Source organism: Larus michahellis, chromosome 7, assembly GCF_964199755.1.
Source record: "Larus michahellis chromosome 7, bLarMic1.1, whole genome shotgun sequence".
Taxonomy (NCBI): Eukaryota; Metazoa; Chordata; class Aves; order Charadriiformes; family Laridae; genus Larus; species Larus michahellis.
This window is the reverse complement of record NC_133902.1, coordinates 21,703,268-21,728,695: the sequence shown is the minus strand read 5'-3', so window position 1 is coordinate 21,728,695 and position 25,428 is coordinate 21,703,268. Positions and strand designations below refer to the sequence as shown.

Sequence of the window (25,428 nt, the reverse complement as noted above, 5' to 3'; positions counted from 1 at the left end):
CTCAGACTGAGGCAAAAAAGTATTTCAGTACCTCAGCCTTCTCCGTGTCCTGGGTGACCAGGTCTCCTGTTTCCTTCCGGAGAGGACCCACATCTTCTCTAGTCTTGCCTTTATCTCTGACGTACTTACAGAAGTTTTTCATGTTGTCCTTCATGTCTCTGGCCAGATTTAATTCTGTCTGGGCTTTAGCTTGCCTAATCTGGTTCCTGGCCACTCGGACAGTTTCTCTGTATTCTTCCCAGTCTACCTGTCCTTGTTCCATCAGTATTAAGGTTTAACTGATAAGACTGTAAAATGATGAAACAACCCAGAGCAAATTCTGGACAAATGCTGGGTAAAAGTGTTTACAAATCCTTGAGGCAAATTTTACACATTGGCTTCGAAATTCTTGTTCCGTATCTTCATTTCCTATCCCACGTTCTATCTCTATAATACAATAACACAAGACTCTTCTCATAAACAGTATTTTTGAAGATAGAAGGAGATAAGGCTATCTGTAGAAAGCAAAAAATAAATTCATATTTGAGGAATCTGCTGAGGGTGTGTCAGAGACTGGAACCTAAAAATAATTGTCTCAAAGCTTGCTTAATTTTCTGCAAGCCTACGGGAGGTTTCCAAGGTTTCCTGTCGGGTTTGCTGCCTTCAGCCAAAGGAAAGCTGGTGCAGACTTTTGGCAGACCAACAGAATGTCTGGAAGTTTGCCTGCTGCTGCCTGCGTGGTGCACGTGCCAACCAAGCGTACCCCAAATTTACTGCGGCATGCCTATTGTGCTAAATCAAGCATTGCCCAAGCAACAGGGGCAGGAAAATCTCACCCAGCAACCGTGTCAAATGGTGACTGGCTGAGCCAAGACAACCTGCACGCTGATTGATCGAACCACGAGCTGACAGGGACTATGAACTAGTGCCATGGAAGACTACAACTGGGACCCTCACCACCGTCACTTGAGAACTACAGATCAACAGGATGCCATTGAACTTCAAAGGAGCTACCAGATGCCATCAGGCCTGTGGTGGTGACTATACTCTTGCTGTGCTCCGTAATACTCAGTAATACTGCTTCTCTCTTTTCTGCCTTTTCTCTACTTCCTCCTTTACTCCATCGCTCGTCTCAGTGACTATTGTTGGGGAATAACAATAAACCTGCATTGAGCGGTATCTTACCTCGTTTGTGTCTTAATCTCACGCTCGGAATCAGTACGAACCCCTCCCGGACCAAATGTAGTCGGACTGGGACGTAACAGGGTGCATTCAGTCCCACTGTCCATGTCACCAACACAGATGTTAAACAGCGCTGGTCCCAGTACTGACCCCTGAGGATCGCCACCCATCACTGGTTTCCATGCATCTGCAAGGCCTCTCACTGTCATTTTCAGGAAAAAAAAATAAATCTCAAACCACATTTGTGTTCATGATATACAAACAGTTCTGTTTTGTTCCTCTGTTTCTGTGAGCATGCAGTATTTCTTCCTCATAACAGTTACAAAAGAAAGCTTCAAATTTCAAAAGAAATAAACCCGAGATATTGGTTCCTCTGATTTAATATCTTGTATCTATCCAGCTTGCTTTGTGGACCACTATCATCCGATACAGATATCATCCTTAAAATATCATGGCCTGATTATTCTCTCTCTCTCAATCTCCTTCTTCCATGATGTAAAGCAGAAACATCCCAATCCAAGTCAAATGAGTTACTCTTCTACAAAAGCATAATACGAATCACAAAATACAGTAATCACCTCCAATTACTATTTCTTCTATTTAGGAAATAGATAAGATCACAGATAACACAGGATAACAAATATTGATGATTTGGCTAATAGCAGGATTTTCAGATGCTTGAAACCAATAAGAGAAGCAAAATCAAGAGTCAGTTTAGCTTCGATCTTCCTCACCAGCAATATTCAAGAATAGGACCCAGCAATAAAAATATCTCAGCTGTCATATGTCTGAATAGGAGCAGAAAAAAGGCACAAATATAAAGGACTTGTTTACTTAGCAAGGCCAGGCTATCAACAGAAATCAGTGCTTTGCTTTCCAATAAGAAATAGATTGAAAACCACTCCAATACAAGCACTAGCTCAAGGTAAGCAGCTGTGTCCAGTAGGTAAAATTGAACACGCTGTGGATATCCAGCCCAACTTTAAAGGTCTGTGTATCTGTGTGTGGGTCAGAATACACCCAATAGTTCCCATAGCAAGCACTGATTTTCAAATTTTGTCATATCTCGTTGCTGTTATTTTGTTCTCTAATTATCTTAACTATGCATCAGACAAAGCAAACTTACTAGTCTTTGCTTACCCAAAGAGATGCAAAAATAATTGTTTTCATTATTTGTACTTCTTCAGGGGTTCTGGGTCTGCTTTTTGTGCTGCTGTGGCAAAGATTATAGAATTCTGCTGTCCCTCACTCCTATAAAATAATCAAGGAGTTTGTACAAGGTGATAATCTTATATTCCTTTGTGTCCACCAATGGATACCTGCAAGGACAGAAAGTTCCCCGCTATTGATTTCAAGATCAAACCTATTGCAAGTGAAACTCAGACTAGAGGGAAGGGATTAAAACTAGAGATGGGCCGATTCAGATTGGACGTTAGGAAGAAGATCTTCACCATGAGGGTGGTGAGACACTGGAACAGGTTGTCCAGAGAGGTGGTGGAAGCCCCATCCCTGGAAGTTTTTAAGGCCAGGCTGGATGGGGCTCTGAGCAACCTGATCTAGTGGGAGGTGTCCCTGCCCAGGGCAGGGGGTTTGGAACTAGATGATCTTTAAGGTCCCTTCCAACCCTAACAATTCTATGACTCTATGATTCAATATCACAAAGGCTGAACAGAAACCTTCAATGCCAATTCAGGCAGATTTTTTTAAACATGTATGAACTAAATACCAAAGCAAGAAGAGCTCATAATTTAAATAGTATTTTAAGCATAGATGTAGAAATCTGCATCCTGTCCAGAAGGGTTGGAAACAGTAAAAAAGAATACGGTTCCCATAGGGCTTCCTAGAAGGAATTTTTCAGTATCTGTACTCTGCTGATTCTTTAATATCTGTATTTACACATACATTCTTACATCTCTCGGGCACCACTATAGGAAAATGCAAGAAACTTCAGAAAGATATTACAGCACATTCACTTCATTCAATTGAATCCAATATTACTTTAGTGCTCCCTGATAGAAATCAATCCATTTTGCTGACACCTGACTGCTATGAACAATATAACATAGAATTGCCTAGGTTGGAAGGGACCTTTCAGATCATCTAGTCCAACCATCACTAAACTATATCTCTAAGGACTATGTCTACCTCCAGGGATGGTGACTCAACCACTTCCCTGGGCAGCCTCTTCCAATGCTTAATAACCCTTTCAGTGTAAAAATTTTTCCCAATATCCAGTCTAAACCTCCCCTGGTGCAACTTGAGGCTGTTTCCTCTTGTCCTATCGCTTGTTACTCTTCTGAGACCGACCGCCACCTCTCTATAACCTCCTTTCAGGTAGTTGTAGAGAGCGATGAGGTCCCCCCCTCAGCCTCCTTTCCTCCAGGCTAAACAACCCCAGCTCCCTCAGCCACTCCTCATGGGACTTATTCTCCAGACCCCTTGCCGGCTTTGCTGCCCTTTTCTGGACCCACTCCAGCACCTCAATGTCTGTCTTGTAGTGAGAGGCCCAAACCTGGACACAGTACTCGAAGTGGGGCCTCATCAGTGCCAAGTACAGGGGGACGATCACTTCCCTAGTCCTACTCACCACACTGTTCCTGATATGGGCCAGGATGCTGTTGGCCGCCTTGGCCACCTGGGCACACACTGCTGGCTCGTATTCAGCCAGCATTCGACCAACATCTCCAGGTCCTTTTCTGCCAGGCAGCTCTCCAGCCACTCCTCCCCACGCTTGTAACGCTACATGGCCTTGTTGAACCTCATACCATTGGCCTCAGCCCATCAATCCAGCCTGTCCAGATCCCTCTGCAGAGCCTTTCTACCCTCAAGCAAGTTGACACTCCCACCCAACTTGGTGTCGTCAGCAAACTGACTGAGGGTGCGTTCTATTTCCTCATTCAGATCATTGATAAAGATATTAAACAGAACTAGCCCAAATACCGAGCCCTGGGGAACAACACTCGTGACCAGCTGCCAACTGTGTTTAACTCCATTCACCACCACTCTCTGGGCCCGGCCCTCCAGCCAGTTTTTCACCCAGCATAGAGTACTCCTGTCCAAGCCATGGGCAGCTGGTTTTCTAGGAGGATGCTGTGGGAAACCATATCAAAGGCCTTACTAAAGCCCAGGTAAACAATATCCACAGCCTTTCCCTCATCCACCAAGAGGGTCACTTTGTCATAGGAGGAGATCAGGTTTGCCAAGCAGGACCTGCCTTTCATTAACCCATGCTGACTGGGCTTGATCGCCTGGTTATGTGCCACATAACGGCACTCAGGATGATCAGTTCCCAGGCACCGAGGTCAGACTGACAGGCCTCTAGTTCCCTTGATCATCATTCCGGCCCTTCTTGTGGGTGGGCATCACATTTGCTAGACACCAGTCAACTGGGACCTCCCCGGTTTGCCAGGACTGCTGGTAAATGATGGAAAGTGGCTTGGTGAGCACTTCCCCCAGCTCCCTCAGCACCCTCGGCTGGATCCCATCCCACCCCATAGACTCGTGTATGTCCAGGTGTTGGAGCAGGTCCCTCACCATCTCCCTTTGAATTACGGGGGCTTCATTCTGCTCCCCGGCCCTATCTGCTAGCTCAGGGGTCTGGGTACTCAGAGAACAACTGACTCTACTACTAAAGACTGAGGCAAAGAAGGCATTAAGTACCTCAGCCTTCTCCTCATCTTTTGTCACTGTGTTACCGCCTTCATCTGGTAAAGGATGGAGATCCTCTCCAGTCCTTCTTTTATTATTAATATATTTATAGAAACTCTTTTTATTGTTCTTAACATCCAAAGCTAGGTTAACTTCTAGTTAGGCTTTGACCTTTCTAATTTTCTCCCTACATAGCCTTACAACATCTTTGTAGCCTTCCTGAGTGGCCTGCCCCTTCTTCCAACGGCCATAAACTCTCCTTTTTTTCCCTGAGTTGTATCCATATCTCTCTGTTCAGCCAGGCCAGTCTTTTCCCCCCGAGGGCTCGTTTTATGGCACATGGGGACAGCCTGCTCCTGTGCTGTTATGACTTCCTTCTTGAAAAACATCCAGCCAACATGTTATTGTGGCTGTCGTTTAACCATTAACCATTCGCCTACTTATAATGCTGCATGTCAAATGCTAAAAAATACGGGGCTTCTTACAGAGATGGCATAAACTTCATGCAGGCTTCCCATTTAATTAAATGCAAAACTTGCACCCAGCTCTGTGTATGCACTATCAGCCCGGCAGCAGCTTGCTGAATGCAAAATTCTCTCTATGGTTGTTTTGCTTGAAATTTGTATTCATATAAAACGTTCGTGTTGTTGGAAACGTTGAAGCTCCAGTTCCAGGGCATGAAGATCATTTTGGGTCTATTATATGCTTCCCAAATGCTTCTCACACCATCCCTTCTAAGTCGATTTAGTGCCCATTAATGGTGCCAGATTGACCGAGATGTACGGTTGTTCTTTATTCCCCAGAAGCTCCAGAAGAGGTAACAGCATTGCATACTCCTACCTACCGCTGCCAAACTGTGTCCATCATGACCTGGTGGAAACTAAAGAAGTCACTAGGCGTGGTTTATGTGGTATGAACATGGGATCATTAGTCTTCTTGCAGCTACAGCTGCGATGTGTCAGCTTTACTGCAAACCAGAGTAAAACAACCCATTTTTAGCACACAGGCCATACAAACGTAAGTCTCTCTGTGATTTTGGACCAAAACGGGCAATCCAGGAGTGAAAGGTTTTGTATTCTCTTACGAACTCTCTGAACCACCCTGGTTCCTGGAAGCAACCTTTGGCTCAGCTTTCCTGAATCACAGAGCTTGGGGGAAGTGGTCAGCTGGGTCATTTATTGCAATGCCAGTTAGCTTTAACTAGGCTTCAGATGTGTAAAACATTAGCGGGCACTGCTTTGCTCAAGGGATTTGTGCTTTATCCACAAGGTATAACCTTATAAACACTCAGAAGGGGCTGCAAACAGCTAATGCTGCAGTGAAAAATCTGCATATAGCAGATCGCTGTCACAGCCTGTACTGCTCATAGAGACCTTTTGCAAATCATAGTGAATAAAACAAGCTTTTCTTAATGCAGGCTACTTCATCATCACACTACTACTAATGCAAGCTACTTCATCACTACACCAAAGCCTTCATGTTACGCCTCACATAGTTTATCCCCTCTTGCTTATGAAGAGAAACAAAGGAAGGAGAGAACTGCGTAGCAACGCTGCAACAGAACCAGATGGTCCAACTCTCCCAGGCCTTGGCATTGTATCTCTTTCTGTAACTTTTATATTTTTGTCTTCCCCCACCCCTTTGGTCCCATCTGCCCTCTCCTCCTCTGTCTCTCTGTCTGTCACATTATTTTTTAGTTCAGCTTCCCCAGGAAGAGATGCTTGTTTTGTCATGTTCCTTACAGTGAACTGAACACACTGGACAACGTGGCCAGATCTGACAGCGGGACAGGATTCCTCCAAATTTCATGACAATATGTCTGAGTAGAGCAGAGATGCTCCATGACTGCTTCCTACTAAAGGAAAGGCTCTGCAGTAAGCTCCCTATGAGCCTAGGAGCCCTGGGGCCGTTCGCAGGCACTTGAGGCATATGGAAAAACCCCTAAAGGAGTGCACGTGCTGTTGCTGCCGTGATGAGGACTCAGCTACAAACCGCAGGAAACCAGACCTCAGCAGTCCTTGTGATCATCTCCCACACACTTTGAAGACATTTTTACACAGCTTTTACCCTCCACATTTTCCCTGCTGTGCATTGCTGGCGATCCTTACTTGTTTACCCGCCCATTGCCCAGCCAGGCGAGATCTTCTCTCTCGTGTAGCTGTTGATCTTCTACTGCAAGGCCTTTCTCACACATCTGTCAAGAACAAGAGCCAGGTGAAAAAATGAACATGAGGCAGAGCAAAGGGAATAACTTTCTCTTTGCTGTCATCCAGCATGATGAGAACAAAACAAAACAAAACTATTATTCCATTGCTTTAACTGCCAGCCAGCACTGACTGCAGTGGGCAGGCGCCTCTTTGCGTCAGTTGATGATCAGGCAGTCAGATCAACAGCCATAAAAAACCCAAACTTTATTCTTAGTTTCAGCTGCAAAGAATGTTTTAAAAGCAAAGAAATGAAACCATGTTGTTTGTGACTTTATGACAAACAATTTCTATCAGAAAATCACTACATTAATTCCCATCGTTCAAAGTGCATTGCACTTAGCTGTACTTTATAAATTAGTTTGTTCATTTATTCAAATATATAGTCTATATTTAAAATTAATTTCTACAACATTCTGCCTTCATGTGAATATTATTGTGCACCAAGGATAGGCTCTCTGAACTCTCTAGTCCTTACACTCAGATTTAAATTAGCGGTTTGCTTTTAATTTTTCTTCTGCTTTTACTGCTTTCAGGGAACTATAGGGAAGCCCTCTTCTAGTTAATTTACCACCTGAAGACACTAAACAAAAGTTGCAGGACCTCATTTATTAAATTTCTCCGTAAGATTTGAAACATTAGGCATCCAGCCAAGTTTGTGTGTTGATTAAGTATTTTTGTCAATGAAATTAAAGCATTTATCCAACAAATATAAAGGAATCCAACATAAAACAGCTTCTTTACTGGTGATAGTTTTAAGTAGGGTTGGTAGTGTTGACCTCCTATGCTTGTCCAAAGCACCTTGTTATATTATTTCAATTTTAAATCCCATTCTTTTATCAGGCTTTCTGGTAATTTATCTGTGGTGTGGGTTTTTACCTTTATTTTCTACCTTTTATTAAAATATTTTTTCTCTCTCAGAGTAGTTCTAGGAGAAGAAAATAAACTGTCCCAGGTTCTGCACGGTCCAGTTTGCTCCCAGCTCTGCCACTGACCCAAGACCATTTCCCACAGTAACCTCCACACGCAGGCTGTGAGATCGGATGCTGTTTCAGGTGCATTTTCTGTCTTTCCGGGCAGGCCAGTCTCTTTGTTATCATGAAGAACAGAGACTGTATATCAAGCAGAAACTACATCAGTTGGAAGTTCCCTATTTGCACACAATGTGAAGTTTATATTTCTTAATCCCCAGCACAGGATTTTTACATTCGGAACTGTTTGCTGATGTCACTACTGTGGTTTTTAAGTGCATAATCACCCCTGTCCCTTAACTTGTCAGTTCCTGCCTGCCGCTGATGACAAGTGGCCTGTGCACATGAGGACTTGGGATTGAGATAAAGGCTCTTTGGCTGCAAAAGTCAGAAGATACATACTGAACAGAGATGACTGACATGGAGAATTTTTGATCTACGTGAGATTTTGACATTTTGAAATTTGTTCTCTTCTAATTCATAACATATAATATTTTTAGATGTCCCACAAAACAGACAATCCTTTTGGAAACACATTAACGCACAGTTTCCAAAATGAATTTGTTCCCTCAAACCTCAGCAGCTGCTGACTGAAACAAAAATACTTTATAGTCAGTTTGAGTGTAACCTTCACCTACAGAAAAACAAGAGTAACAAAGAGAATGAGATAATAAAACTATGTTTACTTAGAAGGCTTTATTCCTTTAAATCTTATTTGGCATAACGTAACCTAACAGCATACTGTAGACTATTATTATGGTTGAATTGTCAAATTATTTGTGTCAATGTAAATTAAGTGCTGGTTTTACATTTTTAGTTTTCCCTTTAGAAGAAATTTCCATCCCTCTTCAAACTTTACCGTTAATTCAGAAGAGACGTTTTTCAAAGACATGGTTGTTATTGTTTATGAAATGTCAAAGTTTCGTGCGAAACTAATTGAAATTTTCCCAACATCTCTTTTTTCAAGCTGAGCACAAGAGATGTTGCTAAGCTCCTAATTCTATCATCTCAGATTCAGCTCTCTGACAGCATGGAGAACACCTCCGTAAGAAACAAGTGTTTTCCTAGCTCATTGGGTATACAGCAAATACCAAAGAAAAAGCGGGCAACAATGTGCCCATCAGTCCCAAGGCATTTTTTTAGTAGCATGGGCAATTAAACGTTGGTACATATGAAAATTTCTGCCAGGCTAAGTATAACTTGAGATAAATGAGAGTAAGCGCTTTCCCCCTTTGACTGAAGGTCGGTATAATGCAACCAGATTATTCCATATCTCTCATGGGGATGAACAACTTGTCCAGGAAACCCAGCATGGATCAGATTTGTTTGCTACATGTCCAGTGACCTAGAAGAAGTGTTATATTTGCTCTCACAAAAGCACTCATCCGTGGGAATGCTGGCATAGGAGTGAACGGTCCAGGTGTCATGATACTGATTTGACCGAGTCTCTTAAAGCAGAGTTAGGCCTTGCTCACACTCTCCTGGTAGATGAATAAATGCAATAAGAAGTAGAAGAAAGCCTACAGGATGGGGATACAAAACTCTGAAGTTCAGCCACAGGAGAGGACAGTCAGACTCTGCCACTCATTTTGGTTATTAACGAGTTGTCATTTTGTAGGTGTATTGAACATGCACCTGCATATAGGTAAGGGACATTACATGTGATAGAGAAGATTTTATACCACATAAATATACAAAAATGGTGTTTAAAGAAATCTTCCGAGTTGGAGAAAAACATGCACAAGAAACTCACTAATGTGACCTCTCTTCCTCATTGGCTTGGCCATCTTTCATGGCTTGGTGTTACACAAAAGATTTTTTTCCAACTTTATCTTTCTGGCTGATAAATTAGGTGGCCAGGCTGAAAGCCAGTGCTTTCTTGACTTCTCCACTATGAAAACTAATATTCCATATGCACCACCATATAAATATGTATACATATAAGCTCTTTCATATATGTTTATGCCGTCAAAAGACCCCAAACCTTTACAATTTTAACACAGACTATAAGAATATTACAATGAAAATTGTTGAAAGAAAACCAGTCAGATATAAATAAAGGTGTTTATGCAAAGTCACATAAGATAACAAACTGATATTAATACAAACCTATATTTCATTTGCACCAAAGCCCTGCCAATATGGCATCTACAATGAAAAAAAAAAAGAAACATTTAGCAGAAGAACTACTAGTGGTAATAGTAGGTGAACAGGTAAGCATTGGTTTTGTTAATACAGCAGTTGTTAATATCGTCCATACAATCCTATCAAGACTCAACTAGTAAGTTAATAGCACTGTAAAGATATTGATAAGGAGTCTGAAGTACCAACATGGTCTTACTACTGTTATCATTTATTTTGTCGTTACAGTTATATCTGTTCTATTACTGAACCCGTCCTTCTACATTTGGGTTTGTTAATTTCTGGCCGTGATTTTTTTTGTGCCAAATATGGGGTTTTAAACCGAATGCTAAAACAACCGTGACTGTAATTATTTTCATTCAAGTCCAGTGGGATTGCTTAGGGGCTTAAATACATACTGTTATTACTACCAGTAATAACAGATTTTTAAACACTTTCTGTAAATTAATGTTAATTCATCTTTCCCAAATGTGAGCAAAAAAAGAGAAATTATCTTCATGAGAACAGAACCATCCCAATCCAATTCAGTAACAGCAGCAATTTCATACTGATATGAATTTGTTTAAAAGGTGACCTAAACAGCGAAGCAAGTATAATTAAATTGGAAAGAGCTAATTCAGTACAGTGAGGATGTCAAAAGTAATAATTAGAGGAAACTTTAGTGCAACACTCATCTGCAGAAAGGATCATTTTGAAATAATGATATACTTACATAAAGAAATTTAAAATATAACATTTCTGACAATAGTTGATTGAAAAATAATCCTAAAAGTGATTTTATTTTAATAGATTGCAAAACAAGTAAAAAAAAAAAGAAACAAGATTGATATCATTAGTGTGACACTACTGGTTTCAATGGAACAAAGAAAGCCTATTGAATTTCATTTAAAAATATGCTTTCTGGCTTGAAATGGTTAAGTACAATTAAATTTCAACAACTCAAGCATTACAAAGAGTACTAATGTTAAACTCATATTTTCCAGAAGACAACTGTTACTGCATAAGCATTCAATGGAGAGTATCAACCATTCCCACTATGCATGAGAAGGGAGAGAACTCAGCTAGTGCGCACAGCTACATTTCATCTCCTCGCAATAAGGAAGGTAAGCCTCCCAGCGCATCTTTCATTTGTTTCTGTAGAAAATCAAGACTAGTTCACTATCAATTCAGTATCTTGATCCTCTGGTGTGGATAAAATATCCAGTTGAGCTCTACAGCAAAGATCATGCCGAAACAACTCTGCCCACTCTTCAATCATAAAGATGAAGTTCACCTGTCCAGGCCACAGTGCATTTTCAATAAACTTTCAACTCATCCAAGATGGAGGAACAAGCTCCCACTTGACCTTCACTAATCTCATGCCATCCCAGCCCAAATATAAGGTACGTGGGCTAAATCTGTCTTTTTGTAAAAAAAATGTTAAGATCATTGAAATACAAACAAAATAAAGACAATCAAAATAAACTGCTATCCTGCAGAAACAGTTCTCCCGGAGGGAAAATTGTGAGACAAAGCATGAGCAAACAACCCAGACTTGTGTACCATTGCTTACTGAGTAATGGTCCCACTTCTGAAGTTTATCCAATTTTGAAACACTACTGACAGTTCTCCCTGAAAAAATAAGCAACAGTTTCATATGTGAGCTCCTAAACATGTGCGCACACATAGCAGAAACATTCCTCTAACATCATCCATTTCTTCCAGGTAAGCTCCACTCCGAGCACTTTACATTTGCTACAGAAGAATTCGTCCTTCCCAGCCACAAGCACTGCCTAGATAGTCGTGCCCCTCATCTGCTCCAAGCGTGGTGTTTCAGGCTGGAGGGAAGCATCTCATGGGCAGATCCAGCCTCCTGCCCCAGGAGGCTTTAAAGCAGTTCTGGAAAGCAGTCTTATATTGCAGCAGTAACACCATTAGCTGTTACGAGGAGGAGTCTATACCCTAACATACCAATTATTCTCCTTCAGTCTTTGACCTTAAGCCACAAGCCACTCGGCTATGAGATGATGGCCCTCCCCTGGATTTGTAACAAATTTCATCCCCAAACCCATTCTAAGCAAGTTTATTTCTGGCTTACTAAACCAGCTCCTTGCCAGTACTTATTCCTCAGGTGACATTTCTGTATCTTGTAGTCAACAGCCCGCACAGGTTTCTCAGCAGATTCCTGCTCTCCACACCTTATTGTCTGCTCCATTTCTAGTCACATTCCGTCTTTATAACAGGAAAGTAGGAACAAGGGGTGAAAAAGCAGCAAATGGTGAAAAATTTATTTTAAAGTAGATAAATTATCTGTCAAGAAAGATGTTACATACTTGACCTGTTCTAAGTTTGAACCTTTTGTAAAGTTATAGTCCCAGAAGATGAAATCAATGCACTATTCTAATCAAGGATCAGAATAAATTAGGGAAGGTAGATGAAGACTGGCATAAACTATATAAAACCCATAAACAAGCAAGTATCATTTACCTGTTTAAAAAACAGGGAAAGTGAGATGGATTTTGACTTGTGCATCACAAGTGATACCACCATGATGTCTGGCATCACTAGCAATGCAATATGAAGAAATATGGCAGCTTGATTTTCAGTTCCCACACTGAGCTGAAAGCCTGGCAGTCACAAAATCATTGATTGACGTGTCAGCTGAGCCAATTTGATCTGGAAGTCCCAGAGAAAGAAAAATACGGAAGCCTACAATGTCATTTTTTTCCAGAGTCACTTTTCTGACTACAACCACACTTTAATTTGTCAGTCAGAGTCTCTCAGTCCCACATAGATCTTGTTTCCCTGGAGACAAGTCTTTTAAATAGCAGTTCAAAACACCAACCAGATTGGAAAAGGAATTCAATTAAAGAGAAAAGCCATCTTGTTGCAGTGGGGGTCTGTCATAGTAAAAGCTTCTGGAACATGTATCCCTAGTTTCCCTAGATGCATGTCTGTGCTTTTTTATTTATTTGTTATTTCCTACCCACTTCTTTATTCTTTATTATAGATATGGGTAAACAAAGTAAGATTTTAGCTGATAATTTGATTATACTGATGTTTGCTATTTTTTATTATTTTCTAATAACTAGAATTAATAGTATTTTTCAAACTTTACATAATTTAAACCATTCACTTATCTGTCAATAATTTCCTGACAATGGTTTTATTCATATAATGTTGTTTCTGCTATTTGATTGAATGAGAAACTTATAGAAGACAATGAAGTTAAATAATAGTTAGTTTTAACGACATGCTTTTAAGATCAAACCCAGATGAAGAATACTGTTGGACTGGAATCATCTAGTCCAATATCAAGAGATGTTGGATCAAGGGATCCCCTATCCACATGATTCACTCGCAGAAATTCTCTGAAGTACAAATTTTGAGAAAATTTGAGATTTATTATCATGTAATGCAACTCAAACATAATTCTTTGTCTGCAAACATATAATTCCCATACATAGCTACCATTCCCAATGACATCTTTAAAGAGAATTTTTTTAATGAAGGGAAAGATGGATATGCACATGCTTGCAATACAGCTCTGTGGAATTTGAACACACATTAATAAAAACTCAATTTTTTCATTTCCAGTCAGATGTGCAGCAGTTACTGATGGAAAGAAAAGAGTAAATCACTTCCAGGCACAATTACTTGGAGCAAAGATAGGCTGTTTATAAAAGCTAAACTTCCAATAGCCATAAATGTAAGCATAATTAAACTCCATTTTCTTCACATATTAAAACACAATTCTCTCCTCTAGCTGTAACATTAGCAAACTAAATTTGCTGCAAATTTCCCAAACAGATTTACAATAAACACATATTACCCATCCCAAGAAATAGTAAGTTAGAAAAGAACTGAAAAAGGAAAATTAAAAAATAAATAAATTGAAAGCATAACCCACTTTCTTTTCTTGCCCTGGCATTTGATTAGAGCACATAGGATGTTCTACCCTCCTGCGCTGGGCAACAAGCACAGTCTCTTGTGAGTGCTCACATCATGGCATAAAATCAGGTCTCCATATTGCTGAATGAAGACTTATTTGCACAAAGGAGACTAGGGACTAAATAAGAACAAGGGTAAGCTTTTGCTTATGCCAGTCACTCATGTAATGAAGTCACGCAAGACTTCATACTTGTCTTTAAAGTCTTGCCAAATCTACCATCTCTTAACATTGTAAAGGCTCAGCATTGTTTGCTGTGGCACTGTGTTGCACAACTCGTGGCCAACACTCATTCTCACTAATGAGAAATGGGTCTAAACACAAAATATTTGAAGGATTCTCCACTTCCTTGTACCGGTATAAAAGTCAAGAAATGACTTCACCTTTGTGCTGACAGCCACATTAGATACTGATCAATGTAGAACACAGTTTAGCATTCAAAATTAGTGAAGTGTCAACTATTTCTTCTGCATTGCACCACAGCAGATGACACATGGTGAGGAAACATACTACATTATCATCTTTTAATTAGTTAAAAGAGTTTTACATGACTTTGTTAATGCCAGTATTTATGGGAAGATGAAACATAAGCATCTTTAAAAAGTGGTTTCCTTCAAAGATATTTTCAGGATAACATATATTTCGTGTCAGCTGAATAACTTTGCATGACCAGCTACAGGTTTTCAAAGAAAACAAGGGCAAGTGTAGGATCCTGCACCTAGGGAGGAATAACGCCATGCACCGGTACAGGTTAGGGGTTGACCTGCTGAAAAGCAGCTCTGCAGAGAGAGACCTGGGAGTCCTGGTGGACAAGTTGACCATGAGGCAGCAATGTGCCCTTGTGGCCAAGAAGGCCAATGGTCTCCTGGGGTGCACCAAGAAGAGTGTGGCCAGCAGGTGGAGGGAGGTCATCCTCCCCCTCTGCTCTGCCCTGGTGAGGCCACACCTGGAGTACTGTGTCCAGTTCTGGGCTCCCCAGTTCAAAAAGGATGGGGAACTACTGGAGAGAGTCCAGTGGAGGGCTATGGAGATGATCAAGGGAATAGTGCACCTCTCTTAAGAGGAAAGGCTGAGAGACCTGGGTCTGTTTACCCTGGAGAAGAGAAGACTGAGAGGGGATCTCATCAATGCTTATAAATATCTAAAGGGCAGGTGTCAAGAGGGTGGGGCCAGACTCTTTTTAGTGGTGCCCAGCAACAGGACAAGGGACAATGGGCACAAGATGGAACATAGGAAATTCCATCTCAACATGAAGAAAAACTTCTTTACTTTAAGGGTGATAGCACTGGAACAGGCTGCCTAGAAAGGTTGTGGAGTCTCCTTCTCTGGAGATATTCAAAACCCACCTGGATGCATTCCTGTCTAACCTGCTTTAGGTGAACCTGCTTTGGCAGGGGTGGTTGGACTAGATGATCTTCAAAGGTTCCTTCCAACCCCAACCATTTTGTGATTCTGTGAAAATTTAGAGCACTGGAAGGTTAAAACTTTGCACAGTGCCTAGCACAAAGCAAATTACAGGATAGGTGAGGATTTAAATATTGTTCAGTTTGAATTGCTGAAATTAAGTATCTGATCTCCTGAAATTAAGAGTATTTGGAATTATTGAATACTGGGAAAAGGGTAGAATTATGACAACAGTTTTGTCCTAGACATTTAGTAGAAGACAACATATATAATGCAAATAATTTCTGTCTAGTAATTGCAATACCATTATCATATTTACATCTTCAACACAAGTAGCATAAGTTCACCCACACTTTGTAGCTGAAGGTTTATTAAATGTAAGATCAATAGTTTAACAGGATCTGATTTCATTTTAAAATAATCTAATTATTCTTCACATGAATGCTTGTCTCCAGAAACAGCATATTTATGATTAAATTAGTTCCACTGTTTTTATCATAGAATCTTCACGGTTGGAAAGGACCTTTGAGATCATTGAGTCCAAACATACACACACAAAAAACCTACAATCTCTATCACTAGAGCATGCCCTGAAGTGCCAAATCTAGACGTTTCTTAAATACCTCTAGGGATGGTGACTCAATCACCTCCCTGGGCAGGCTGGTCCAGTGCCTGACCACTCTTTCAGTAAAGTAATTCTTCCTAACATCTAATGTAAACCTCCCCTGCCACAACTTCAGACCATTTCCTCTGGTCCTGTCACTATTCACCTGAGAGAAGAGGCCAACACCCACCTCTCTCCAGCCTCCTTTCAGGTAGTTGTAGAGGGCCATGAGGTCTCCCCTCAGCCCCCTCTTCTCCAAGCTAAACATGCCCAGCTCCCTCAGCCTCTCCTCATATGACCTGGTCTCCAGACCCCTCACCAGCCTGGTAGCTCTCCTCTGGACACGCTCCAGCACTTCAATGTCCCTCTTGTACAGAGGGGCCCAGAACTGAACACAGTACTCGAGGTGAGGCCTCACCAGTGCCGAGTACAGAGGCACAGTCACTTCCCTACTCCTGCTGGCCACGCTATTCCTGATACAAGCCAGAATGCTGTTGGCCTTCTTGGCCACCTGGGCACACTGCTGGCTCATGTTAAGCTGGCCGTCCACCAGCACCCCCAGGTCCTTTTCTGCTGGGCAGCTTTCCAGCCACTCTGCCCCAAGCCTGTAGGGTTGCTTGGGGTTGTTGTGACCAAAATGCAGGACCCGGCACTTGGCCTTATTAAACCTCATACAGTTGGCCTTGGCCCATCGATCCAGCCTGTCCAGGTCCCTCTGTAGAGCCTTCCTACCCTCCAGCAGATCAACACTCCCACCTAGTTTGGTGTCTTCTGCAAACTTACTGAGGGTGCACTCAATCCCCTCATCCAGATCATTGATAAAGATATTAAACAAAACTGGCCCCAAAACTGAGCCCTGAGGGACTGTGGAATAATTATTAAACAGGTCAAAGATACACAAGTACAGCATTGTTCACACATTAAGGAAAAATATAAAATTAAGAGGCTTCTGAGGTAGAAACCAGCTGCATCTGGCATGCAATGCAACATCTGTGATTCCCTGTATGATGCTTGCGAAGCTACATGAGATATAGAACGAAAGATAATTATTCTGTGGCCTTGTCTTATGCAGATACATGAACGAAATGGTACCATGAAACAGATAAGCTGCCAATTAGCTGCCTGCTCGCTACCCTGAGCCAATATTTTGTCAAATTTTGATGAAATGCTGTCATTTGTGCGAACTTTGCTCATTATAATGTCATTACAATACCAAAACACACCTCCATCCCAAAGGCTACCTGCCTCCAAGGTGCAACCACTCCTCCTTGAGTCTGCACCCTTAATTTCTCATAAACTATACCTTTAAATGTGAAATGAGAGAAATTTACACCAATCGTAATAAAAGTATGTATGACTAAAGTCACTCAAACTCCACCTTGAAGGTAAAAAATAGTATAAAAATAGCCCAAGAAAGGGGGGATATCAGGGAAGACACCATCGCGAAGAACTCCATCACTGACTTCCAGGATCAGTCGATGGGCTGAGCCTTTCTTCCCCCCCATAGGGATGCCTTTGGGTAAGACTTAGATTATACCGAGTGCTTTCTCAGGGACTTAGAAATTTCTCTAGAGAATCTCTTTCCTACATTTATAGCCAGGCTGTATTATTTATAACTTTGTCACGCGTTTTGTATGTGTAACAATACTTTCTTTTCACGTGCTTTGCAGACAGTGTATTTATCACCGGCAATCCCAAGAACCTATATATCTGTTGTTTAAATAAACTGCACTGTTTAAGTAGCTAGTCATTTTGGTTTGTCACTGAATGTGACCAAAGACGCGAGAGTGGCCGTGCTAGTTCATGAGCACAACTAGACTGAAGGTGCAGTCCACGATTAGTGTATCCAAATTGTAATAGTTTAATACATATTAAACGCCATTGGACTGATAGTGGTGAATTGAGCATCACTCAGAATTTAAACCCAGCCGCACCTAGCCTCCCACCTGGGTGAGGAGTGTTAGAACGCAAGGGGGTTTACTTTCTGCAAAAACCGCTTTGCCCCTTTCACACAACAGGGACACCACTGGTGACCGGCCACCAAGAGAATTTCATCCCATTAATCACAACTCTCTGGGCATGGCCATCCAGCCAGTTTTTAACCCAGTGAAGAGTACACCTGTCTATGCCATGATTCGCCAGCTTCTCCAGGAGAATGCTATGGGGGACGGTGTCAAAGGCCTTACCAAAGTCCAGACAGACAAGGTCCACAGCCTTCCCTGCGTCCAGAAGGTGGGTCACCTGGTCATAGAAAGAGATCAGGTTGGTTAAGCATGACCTCCCTTTCCTAAACCCATGCTGGCTGGCCCTGATCCCTTGGCTGCCCTGCACTTGCCACGAGAACTCACTCAAGATGATCCTCTCCATGATCTTTCCTGGTATCGAGGTCAGGCTGACAGGCCTGTAGTTTCCCGGATCCTCCTTCCGACCCTTCTTGTAGATGGGCGTCACATTAGCCACCCTCCAGTCATCTGGTACCTCCCCTGTTGACCAAGACTGTTGATAAGGGATGGAGAGAGGCTTGGTGAGCTCTCCCGCCAGCTCCCCGAGTACTCTTGGGTGAATCCCATCCGGCCCCATAGACTTATGTGTGTCTAGGTGCAGAAGCAGATCATCGACTACTTCCTCCTGGATTATGGGTGGGTTGTTCTGCTCTCCATCCTTATCTTCCAGCTCAGGAGGCTGAACACCCTGGGGATAGCTGGTCTGACTAGTGAAGACGGAGGCAAAGAAGGCATTCAGTATCTCAGCCTTCTCCTCGTCCTTGGTTGCAACTTTCCCCCCCTGCATCCAGGAAGGGATGGAGACTCTCCCTGGCTCTCTTTTTGTTGATGTATTTATAAAAGCTTTTTTGGTTGTCCTTAATGTTAGTGGTCAAGTTGAGCTCCAGCTGGGCTTTTGCCTTCCTAATTTTCTCTCTGTATAACCTAACGAGAGCTCTGTACTCCTCCTGCTTTGCCTGTCCCTTCTTCCAAAGGTGGTAAACCCTCCTTTTATTCCTAAGTCCCATCAGAAGTTCCTTATTCATCCAAACTGGCCATTTTCCCCACCCTTTAGACTTGCGTCACTTGGGGACAGCCTGCTCCTGGGCCTTTAAGATTTCCTTCTTGAAGAGCGTCCAGCCTTCCTGGACCCCTTTGCCCTTCAGGACTGTCTCCCAAGGGACTCTCTCACCCAGTGTTCTGAACAGGCCAAAGTCGTAGAAAAGTATGTTGAACTATTCTTGAAAACATTAAACTTACTTCAAAATATTGGGGTGGGGTGTTGTGCTTTGTTTTTAAGCAAACATAAAGGATATAAGATATCCTGTATGGTTAAGACCTTACAGATTTTCCAACGAGAGCAGCAGTGAGGTACGCAATAAATAATGGAGAAGATAAGTAAAACTGGTGCAACCTGATATACCATAAGACAAGAACTGTATGCCATAACAGATCTCTCCAGTGAGCATAATGGGGTTTCCAGAAATCCTTTTCCAGCAAAACTGGTCTGAATTCCCATCTAGATATTTTTGATTCTTTACAACGTCCGTTTATTCCTATTTCATCTAACAACAAAAGCATCAGAACATCAAAGACCTAGAGATAAAGAGGTTGAACACCTTAAAAGCAGTAAGTGAAACCTGGACTTATTTCCCAAGGCTCTCCCTGGCTGGATTCATTCCCTTCCTGTAGGATTTGCATCATCTAGGGAAAGAGACAGAAGAGCAACGCATTCAAAAGCGGTCACTATCTCTAAAGTGATCTGCTGGGCTTAAGGCAAACCATAGAATAGTTTGGGTTGGAAGGGACCTTAAAAGGTCACCTAGTCCAACCTCCCCTGGAATGAGCAGGGACAACTTCAACTTCATAAGGTTGCTCAGAGCCCCATCCAACCTTGAATGTTTCCAGGGATGGGGCATCTACCACCTCTCTGGGCAACATGTTCCAGTGTTTCTCCACCCTCATTGTAAAAAATGTCTTCCTTACATCTAGTCTATATCTACCCTCTATTAGTTTGGAACCGTTACCCCTTGTCCTATCACAACAGGCCCTGCTAAAATGTTTGTTCCCATCTTTCCCACCATCTTTCTTATAAGCCCTCTTTAAGTACTAAAAGGCCACAATATGGTTTCCCCAGTCTAAATATTCCCAGGCTTGAAGTAGAACAGCAATGCTGGGAAATCCTGTTACTGCCCATTTTCTCATCTACTGTGGTCCAAGGGAAACATGCACACAAAACACAAAAGCAAGAGATTAAGCTGGAATTCCTCCATTTAGATCTGCATCTACTTGCTTGGGTATTGCTACCTTCCACACATAGAAAATATATAGCTTTCATTATGCCACTAGGAAAGCAGAAATATGGTTAAGCATCATCATGTCAATACTTGCTTCCAGAAATCCAGGCTTATCTCTGGTTTACAGAAGGTGATAATTAATAAAACCAGCTGTAAGTTATTGTTCTTTGAAGCGTGCTGGTTGACACAGTAGGATAATGCTCTGTAATGCACTGAACACAGAAACAAGAAATCAGGCATAACAGAAAATATTTTCAGACCAACTCCTAATTTTTTTTCTTTTCAGTCATATTTATATATACATATATAAGCATAAAACAGAATTAAAAAATGTACCCTTGATATAAAACTATTTAAGAGTATTATTTCAATTACACAGATTTATTGTAGACTCAGGGTCCACTCTGTTTAGCTGAGGGAACAGTGCTGAAAAATGAGAACGTGCATCACCAAGAAGGGACCTGAATCAGTGGATAGCCTGGAAGTTGAACTGGAATAGTTAAAGAAATAATTCTCATGTAAGGTTTCCTGTACAATCCTCAACTCATCAAGTTTAGATGCAGAAATCTATTCCTTTGGCCTTTATTCTTGGAAAATTCATGTGGTCTTGAAACTCAGTCATAGCTCACTGAACCTCTGTGAGCTGAAGTAGCATCAGGATCAGCATCTTTCCTCCAACTGTCTGCATAAGAAGCTGTCGAGAGAAGCACTCTCCCTCCTGGCAGTAATTCCTTTTGGAGTGCATTATTTCAAATACAATACCAAAGAGACAGACAGTCTACTATAAAGCTACTAAAAGAAACCATCTGTCTTAGTAAGTAGTAAAGTTGTGATCAAAAGCAAAGGCCTGATTTTTGCACCCTCCTCCAAAATTGTTTGTTATCTAACAGTGCAGGACAACTGAAATAAGTGATGTTATCCATTATTCCAACACCATTTACAATATAATTTTTTTTTTAAATCATGCTATCAGACAAGGAAAAGATGAAGGGAGAGGGGATTGTATTGCATAAAACCTGAAGACAAAATCTCTTTCTATCATTACCTAAGCAAGAGAATTTTACCGATTAGAACATTAAAATCCTAATAATTATAGGTTTTAATCATCCTCTAGTATTTCATATTCTACTGTAACATTTTTAATTGCTGGAGTTCTGATTTATAAAGCCTTGCTTTACTCAAAAGTGCTAGGAGTAGTAATGTACAGATTCTTCTATATATATCTAAAAATAATCATTTTTCATCCAAAGAGTTTAAATAAATGCCAAACTCCATTTGGAAATAAATGCTTAGTTAGTTTTACTTTAAAAAAAAAAAAAGATGGAAAAATGTAAAACATTTAGTATTAAGAACAGCATTACTTCTTGTAACAAGAAACAAGAAAAAATTCCTGCTAATGTAGACAGTCTGAGGATTCATTGGGTGAAGAACAGCATTAATTAATATTTACAATTTTGGATTATCCTTACCAGCTTGAACAACAGTGAGATTCAGTTCTCACCTCCACTGATACCTAAAATTTATGCTGGACACATTCTGGCATAATCTTTAAGCTGTTGAACAAACATGCCCTAAAATAAGTCCCGAGAGATGTCTATTCAGGAAAGAATAATCTTTCTTTTATAAAAGATGACTACAATGAGTTTGGGGGAAGGGGTGTTTCTTATCATTGCTGCCCCTCCTCTCTTCTCCCATAAGTCTTTTTTAATTATAAACCTGAATCTTAACTCATGTGCTCAACGCATAAATTACCAGATTCGAAGGAGGACTTTACCTCCCCTCAGCCCTGCTTGTCTTTTTCCCCACATTGCTAAACCTTTACTTTCTTCCTCACTGAGACTGATCAACATGGCAGGGGGGAGGGGGGGAAGTGTGTGCGGGGAGGAAGGACAATTAACTTCAATTGGATGAAGAACAGAAGTAGCAGTTTGTTTACTGCTCTATCAAGCCCAGAGTTCTCTTTTATGCCCTTGGTAAAAATTTGTCTCTCATAACCCTACTATTTACTTTGTTACCTTCAAAAAACTGCTTTGTTTCTCAAATTTTGCCCAAGCACACCCTACCTTTGCTCTTTCAGCCCTTTGAAGACATGCTGTCAGTTATATAGTGAACTATATAGAGCTTGAGGGAGTCCCTAACTTCTTGGCTTGCATTGGCAGAGTCCTTCTGCAATATATTTTGAGTATCTCTATTAGAAAAAAAAACAAACAAACAAACAACCAAACAACAAACAAACCAAAACCAACAAAAATCCACCAAGACAAAAGAACAAAAAAAAAACTGAAGAAAATGGTAGTCTTCCTGCTAATGACAGTCATCTATTTCCTATAGGGAACCGACACATCTTCTTGTATTGACAAGGGATATAGTCCTATTTCTCTGAAGAGAAATTCAGAGCAGAAACCCCGCTTAGGTGCTATGCATCACCCTCCGGAGAAACCTTTCTTACTTCATTCAACATAAAAAGTCTAGACAGATTGTTTCAGGAGACTAGCCTAAAATGAGGCAGAAATAACACCACTCACAGCGAATTTGTAAAAATTACTAAAGATACAGGTTGCAAAAGAACTGCTCAGGAAACTTTGAATTAAATTATGATTTCAATAGAATATTCAAAATGAATCTATTTTGGATTTACTGTGCCATAGAAAAGGAAAAGAGACACACTTCAAAGACTGGATTTTTTTTTCCATATATAGAGTGAAAATCAGAGAGATAAAACAAATAAGAATTGTTTAATAGAAACTTTTCATCTGAGAAGTTGGCAGAAAAGTTTAATATCAACTCCTTGCCAGAAAGAAAAATTCTCAAGAGATTAGGTGAACAATGGCAAAAATAATGTGCTTGTATCTCCACAGAATTATACCCTGCTTTAAAATACATACGCAGTGAGGGTTATCAATATTACCATTATTATTGGATAAAAAGAGTGATGATAATGTAAGAAGTGGTATTCCCTCTGCAAGTAATAAGAAATAAAATATATGTTCTCTGTGTGTATTACTGAGGAAGAAAAAAAATAATCTGAAAATTGGGGAAGAAATTTAGTTCGATTTATGTCTGCTCTTCTTTTTACGCGTAGCCTGGGGAGACTCATGATGATATGTAATGAGTCAGGGTGAAACGTGTATAAATAAATATACTGCCAATTTGTGAAGGCTCTTTAAAGCATCTTTTTTATAGACTCCATACCAAATTGCATTTTCGGGGGGAGAAATGAGAGACATCAGGAAAAGACAGAGTTGACATAGTAAGAAAAATCTCCACTTTTAATCCATTTCTTTTCTTGCCTTTGCTTTTTCCTTTTCCTTTTTAGAAGGCAAACCGTTATCCAATATTTTCATCCTGATGCAATAATTATGAGGTGGACAAAGTTCAAGATTAATACCTTCGACAGATCTCTGTATACAGCTAAGCAGCATGAAGAAACAAGTAGCATGCCTCCTTCTCCCTGGAGCTCAAGAGCTCCATGGGATAAATGCAGTGCTAGTTTTACTGGCGAAGGATCAGAATACCTTTCCCTCTTCTTTTTCCCCTCTCCCTAGCACCACCAATTTGTGATTCACTTTATTTTCCCAGAATATTTGGTGTGAGAGTTCAAGCAGCTCCTTCACTGGCCAAGGAAAATATTTAATGTTCTAAACAGTGTTCTGCATTTATGGAAAAAACCATCAATCCCACCCACCAGCTATTGCAAAACCTAACTTCATACAAGACAAATAAAATGACCCTGAATCCTTTGTATATCTTCAGGTGCCTTTAATTAAAAAGGGCAGCAGACCTGCAAGTTTCCTAGGTTATGGTAAGTTTTTGTTCAACCACAGTCAGCTAAGGTAGCTAACCCAACATTTTTTAATAAGACAAATTATTAATATCACTAATAAAAATAAATAAATATTCATCCAACTTTATTTTTAATATTAATTTTACCCTCCCCAAATCCTCACTCACCTAAAAATAAGAAAATGTCTGCAAGATCTTACAACACCAAGCTGAGTTATAATGTTCTGTAATTCAGTCTCCAGAAAAAATGAATCCCTTCTCCTTTACAATGTTGAGATTTAAAATGTGATCTTTATATTTGTTTCTTTTTATCCTCACAGATTTGCTTTCCAGATGTGTTCCCTCCAATCATGAGGAAATTTTTAATGATTTACAAGACTCAAAGAACAGTGATTTTAAGAACCAGAAGCAATATTGTGCAATTCAAAGTAAAATGACGAAAGCTGTCATTACACACAGAAAGGTGTGTGTATGTATAAGCAACAGCATTCTTTTGCTATAATGAAGTGTTACATATGGCTATTATTTTTCAGTTTATCATGAAAAAATTACTAAAATCAGTCATGATATTCAATAACTGGTAGGTGATAGCACAGTGTCACAAATTCCTAGGAGTTCAGTAGCTCCTTTGTTAGAAATTAGTTTCAAATTACCAGTTTACAGATTTATCACTCTAGGGTATCTCTACCCAAATTCTAGCCTTCACTTACTACCTGGTGAAGCTCAAAATGAATTAATGCACGCTAAAATTCTACCATGACTTTGTTGCAATTATTGCTATTCACTGGAGACAAACACACCTGAAATACTTGCTACTTCTGCCTGAAGTTACTTGCATTTACTTGGGAAGTTGCTAGGAGTTGTTTGAAAAGAAAAACTAAGTCCGCTATATTTTTATGAATCAGTGTGTTGCCTATCTCTGAGAAATCTTAATTGTCTAAGGAAATTAGAACAAGTAGCTGCCTTAGTCGGGTAAGTACGTACCTGCTCTGCTAATGTACTGGAGACACTATTGATTTTAATTGATTACAGTCACTAATACGTCATCATCCACACATAAAAGGCATCTCCCTCTATGAAAATAAACACCTTTGTTGAAGCTCATTGCTCACCTTTTGATAAATGTATCTGCTGTCCTTCTGTATTTATCACCCGAGAAAGAGAAGACCATTATCTGCAATAGCATTCGATTCCCCTGACATTATTATCACTTGCATCTCCTCTGTCTTAGACCTCTTGGCTCTTTCACCACCTTCATGTTTGGAGTAGTATTTATAAAAGGAAGTTGGAAATTACCAGTGTCT

The 25,428-nt window shown here is 40.6% G+C and overlaps 1 protein-coding gene across 1 annotated transcript in view; it reads right to left on the bottom strand.

The window, feature by feature from the left end:
* ZNF804A (zinc finger protein 804A) overlaps positions 1-10,320 on the bottom strand; it is a 229,848-nt gene extending 219,528 nt beyond the window's left edge. The window contains exons 1-2 of the mRNA XM_074594336.1: positions 10,094-10,320; positions 6,918-7,003 (exon numbers count right to left, since the gene is read on the bottom strand). The gene's annotated coding sequence lies outside the window, so the exon portion shown is untranslated. The remainder of the gene's footprint in view (positions 1-6,917; positions 7,004-10,093) is intronic.
* Positions 10,321-25,428: the final 15,108 nt, after the last annotated feature.